Source organism: Bemisia tabaci, chromosome 3, assembly GCF_918797505.1.
Source record: "Bemisia tabaci chromosome 3, PGI_BMITA_v3".
Classification (NCBI taxonomy): domain Eukaryota; kingdom Metazoa; phylum Arthropoda; class Insecta; order Hemiptera; family Aleyrodidae; genus Bemisia; species Bemisia tabaci.
Genome location: NC_092795.1, coordinates 14,201,568 through 14,207,567, shown reverse-complemented (window position 1 = coordinate 14,207,567; position 6,000 = coordinate 14,201,568).

Here is a 6,000-nt window from a genome sequence, read left to right as displayed (position 1 = left end):
ACAGTAGGTTGAGGGGGCACTGAAACGCGATTCAAGCTCCTGGAATCAGATTATTTCAAAGTTAGGCGCTCGTTACTTGCAATTTAAAAGACTGGAAGAAGCATAATGTTCCTCCACGTATAAAATAACTTTCAAATGCACAAATTTTAGGAAAAATACTGAGGAAGGGTGTAAAAAAACTTACAATGACTTTGGTTAGTCCGCTCTACAGTTTCTTTCGTAAAGTTGATTTTTTAACATTGGGAAAAGCTTTCCGATAATCGCTAACAACCTGAAGAATCCGTTGCCGCTCTTCGTCCGATTTTGTGAGTTTCTGGCTGTACTCTTCAAACAAATTTAACGCCGCGTTCGGCTGTGTCGTTGACAACCTTGATTTTTTTCACAATTTCGCGATTTTTGAGGTACTGAGGATTTTCTAGCCATGTTGATGGATTTTCTTTAAGAAAGTCTGACGAGAGATGGAATCGCTCAAACAATTTATATGACGAACAAGAAATAAAATTGGAAATATCTTTTCCTGAAATGTCTTCTGCTGATTGTAGTTTTGTTTTCTTCTCACCATCTTCGAGAGGGTTTTATTTAGATAAAGCAGTTACCATTTTCCGTTTGCACTCAACAGAAATATCTCTGTCAAAGAAAGAAAACGCTGCAGCTTCAGGGATCAGGTACCACAAATGGTTCATGAGATTTGATACCGTATCTTTTGTAGCTACATACGGTATCAAAATTCTGTAGAGCGGGTAAGATTCTGTACAACTGTAGAGCGGACTAACCAAAGTCATTGTAAGTTTTTTTTTACACCCTTCCTCAGTATTTTTCTTAAAATTTGTGCATTTGAAAGTTATTTTATACGTGGAGGAACATTATGCTTCTTCCAGTCTTTTAAATTGCAAGTAACGAGCGCCTAACTTTGAAATAAACCTTGAAATTTAAAATTTATAAATATTTTAAAAACCTTTTAAATACCTCTTCTATTTGTTTCTCGTGATCCTCCCAACTTGAGTTGGCCAGTACTACGTCATCAAGGTAAACAAAGCATTGAGAACCCTGTAGTCCCATTAAAAGGCGGTCCATGAGCCGTTGTTGTGTCGCACATGCTGTTTTTAACCCAAACGACATGCGTAACCATTCAAAGTGACCGAAAGGGGTAGTGTATGCTGTTTTAGCAATGTCCTCGGGTCGAATTTTCACCAAGTGAAAAGCCGATGAGACATCTAATACCGTGAAAAATTTACTGTACCCAAGATTGTCTAAAATTGTGGAAATGGAGGGGAGGGGGTACGCGTCACCGATAGTGACTTTATTGAGCGCCCTATAATCTACGCAAAGACGCCATTTAGTTTGCCCAGAAGCATCGGACTTTTTAGGAACCATTAAAATAGGACTGCTGTAAGGACTGTTAGAATGCCTAATTATTTTCTGAGGCAACATTTCATCCGTTTGTCTCTTAATCTCTTCGTAATGCCGTTGTGGAGGACGGTACAATTTACTTTTGATGGGGTTTCGGTCGGTGACTGGAATTTCGTGTTGAACAAGATCGGTGTACGGAAGAGAGTCTCCCGGTAAATGGAAAATTGCATGGTACTTCGTGCATAATTTAAGTATTCCGTTTCTCTCTTTCTCATTTAAATGATCTAAGCGTAAATTCTCTTTCAAAAGTTTCAATCGTTCGTTACTAAGGGTCTTATTATTAGTTTCTGACTGCACGTTTAACACAGGCTTCGGCGGGGGAGAAATTTCATCAAGTACTAGATTAATGCGGTGAATGTTGACAGTTTTGTGCGTAGTATTGAGTACCGTTGTAATTGCTCGCTTATTTTCTACTTTCACCACGGAGCGGGCCAAATAAACGCCGTCCGAGATTTGCAGTTCCGGGGTTATACCAAATTTTAAATCATTTTTAACATCAAGTTGAATCACCGATTCCGACCTTGGTTTTAACATGATAATGTTTGATTGGTTTTCATTGAATTCGCGATGTAACTTGATTGGCGTGCAAATTGAGTCAATTTTCAGCGTATACGAGGAAAAATCAATTAGAGCATTTTCATTGGTTAAAAAGTCATTGCCTATTATGCCATCATGCGGAATATTACATGGTAATTTTACAACATGGAATTTTATGGTAAAGTTTTGGTTCTCAGCTTTTAGTTTGATGACTGATGTCCCCTCGGTGCAGATGGGACTATTAGCGGCTAGTCCATTTAAAGTAATTTTTTCAGCGGAATTAATTTTGATTCGATGATTTTTTATGCTTTCGTAACGCAATAAACTGACGTCAGCGCCGGTATCAGTCATAAATTTTAAGCATTGATTATTTAGATTAGCCATTACAAATACGGTATTTTTACTTTCAGGATTAAAAAGAACGTCTTTCGGGATCGGATCAATTTTTGGGTCAGAAACGAAATCACCATGAGAACTTGAATCAAACCCTCTTTTTAAATTTGTATTAAAATGACGTGGGTCAAGAATAGATGTAAATGCAAAAAATATAAACATAAATTTGAAAAATTTCCGAGATATTTTCGTGGCAATATTATAACCTCCTTTTGTGATAAAATTATGTGCGACTTTAGATAAAATTTTCAATGGATAATTTAGCATAACTAATAAAAATGATAATATCGGGTAAAATTGCATCATCCAGAACTTAAACTTGGTTGAGACACTTAAAGTAGAACACAAAATTTGTCTAAAATTAGAGTCTACGTGATCACTTTTTTGAAGAGATTTGCCATTTCGATATTTCCACCATTTAAAATAAGATTTAAAAGCTTTACTTTTAAGACTGTAATAAGACTTAAAAAGATTATTACCAAATAAATTTCCGGGTGCTTCTACCCTAAAACACGCACTGTCTTCCTTTTCGGAAGAATCTGCCCCAAAACTGATTTGTATGTCATGCGAATCGGGACTGCTAATAGAATTTTCAGTATGCAAATTTGATTCTTCAGAGGAACTTAAATCTGTATGAAGGGAACCTAAGCTAGAATTTTGAATACCAAATTGACTTAAATTATGATTTGAATTTTCGGTTTTAATTCGATTTTTCGTTGTATCAATTTGTGACTTACTATCTAAATTTTTATTTTCTTCAATTTTCATGGTAAGATCTTTGCTTAAAACTGGATTAAAAATACATTTTGCAACTTCAGTCTCTTCATCACTATAGTCTTATAAACGCCAGTCTTACAGCTGCTAGAATTATTACTAGGCTTACACACGCGAGGCTTAGAAATGCTAGATATAGAATGATCAAAGTTTATATTTGGATTTTTAACTTCATTTAAGTTTAGATCATCAGAATTTTTTAAACTAAAATCAGGATTAACAAGATCGCGGTCTGATTTCGCACTAGTTTCAATAGTATGTTGATCAGGCAAATTTGAACTTAATTCTAACGTTGAATTTGATTTATTTTTTAAAATTTGATTAATATTTTGTGGATCCTGCGTTACAGAATCGGCCGTAGAATTAATTTCCTCAAACAATTTCTGACAAGAGTTAAAAATAGCAATATGTCTCGTGTCAGAGGGTTCGACACGTAAATCAACCTGAGAATTTAATTTAAGATCCTCAGTATTTTGATTAATCATTGAACTCGAATTTTGAATGAGTGCCGGACTTGGGTCTTGACTGTCATTCAAAAGTGGATCAACCCTGAGCGTATCATGAGATTCGACCAATTGTTCAGGGGTCCGTTGACACGTATTCAAATCAAAATCAGAATTATCTTTTATATTATTTGAAATTTGAGCACTAGATACTAACTTAAAACTATTTGGAGATTCGTTAGATTGATTAAAATTTCGGGCATAGTTTGCCAAGTTCGGGAACCCTTCAGACTGACGTGGACAGAAGGGTCTCATCAGTTTAAAGGCTGCTGCTGCTCCGAGCAAACGCGAACGTTCGAACCAACTTGATTCGAATTTTGTCCTCTAAATTGATTTTTCAAGAAACATTCTTCAGTATTATGACTACCGTGACTATTGTGAATATTGCAATATTTTTGCTGCTTATCATACTGGTTATAATTAGCATTGTAATTTGGGGCGGCATTAGAATTATGATTAAAGTTAGTGGGCCTTTGCTGCTGTTTTTGCAACTTCCTGCACGTGTCGATAACGTGATTATGCATCCCGCAATACGTACATACTTTCTTTGGGACTTGATTCACAAAATTAGATTGAAATTGATTAGGATGATTCTGATTTTGAAATAAGTTAGGATTGTAGTTTTGATAATTAAAATTAGGATTTTGACCTTGGTATGAAAAGTTAGGATTAAGATGATTTTGAAAATTAGTATTATAATTAGGATTTTGATAATTAGGATTATAATTAGGATTATGATAAAAGCTAGTATTCGGATTCGATTGTTGTTGAAAGTTCTGACTGAAATTACTTCTTTGAAAAGGGTTACTGTTTGGCTTAAATTGATGTGCAGCATTTTGAGATGGATTAAAATTGTTATTAAATTGACTTTGATTACGATTATTACTAGAATATACTTCAGAGTTAAAATAAATATTTCCTTTAGAAAATTTATTTTTCCCGCACTCTGAGGTATCGTGATTTTTCATTTTACAAAGATCACACCATTTATTAGACGCCGCTCTTTGAGCACTTGATTTTAAAAATTGTTCTTCCTCCTCTGCCTTATTAAGTGCTTGGAGCAAATTTTTGAGCGTTTGACATCTAAGAAATCGTGAAATCTCTGGAACTGAGTGATAAATAAAACGGCTAAGCGCTAATTCTTCGATAATTTCTATTTTCCCGGTAGTGTTTGAATTTTCTGATGATTCTAAAGTAGCTAAAATACGAGTTTTAGTAGAATTAATTCGGTTATAAAAATCGATCACTGATTCGTTTGTTTTTTGTCTCAAATTGTTCATCTCTTCCATTAATTGGACATAGCTTTTCCTATCCAAGTAAAAGACGTCGAGAGCCTGTTTCAATTCTTTCCATGAGTTTAAACTTTTACCTCTTATACACGACTTAACTGAACTGCTCAGTCTAGAATAAATAATAGTTAATAAGGGGACTGATTCGTCGGCAATCAGTTCGGCATTATCACAGTTTACTACAAAATCATAATATTCACTTGCATTACCATTAAACTCACCGAGTAAGTTACGCAAAAATTTCAAATCTGTAATTTTACCGGTAGGGCGAGCCATTTTGGGTGGGGAAAATTGAATACGGCAAGAAACAAAAAAATTGATCAAATTATAAGATAGGGTAAAATACACTGCACACACCTTTTGGATTTGATGATATGACGGCAAGCCCCAGGAACAGCTCCAAAAACAACGGACTGCAAGTCGCGGAGTGGTTTAGCACGTAAAAAAAATGCGTTTCTAGGTCGACTGCGCCAGTGTTGGGATCTAGACTATGCTAGCTCCTCTTGCAATTCAGCGGGAGGGTAGTTGAAATAGGTGGTCATCTCAAATCTCGTGCGAAAATGAATTCGTGATTTAAGATCCTTAAGTCCTAAAAATATTGTTGGGATCTAGACTATGCTAGTGTCCCAAAACAAGAGAGAAAAAAAGGTCCAACACGAAAGATGGATGTCTATGAATAAATAAAAATATATATTGAACGTGAATCAAACAATGCACAATAATGACAGAACGGAAGAACCAAGAATAGCGCCTTGACTCGTGGTCGCGGGGTAACACAGGAGTAATCGCTAATGCTAGAACAATCTCTTTTAAATCGATCGATCTAATGAGCTTATGGGCCTAGGTGTTTGGGAGAAAATGAAGATGAGGTAACCATCTGCAAATAGGTAGCCGGACCCGGCTCATGGCGGTCATTAGGCTGGGCCGCGAAGTGTCGTCAGACCGGACATGAACCGGATACGAACTGTATCAGGTGATATGACTGAGAATAGTCGTAAGAGATAGATGTAAGGTATGTTAGGTATGTTGGGCGCACAACACTCCTCCCTCCATGTGAGAAAAAAAAATTAAAATTTGGAAGAAATTTTAATTTT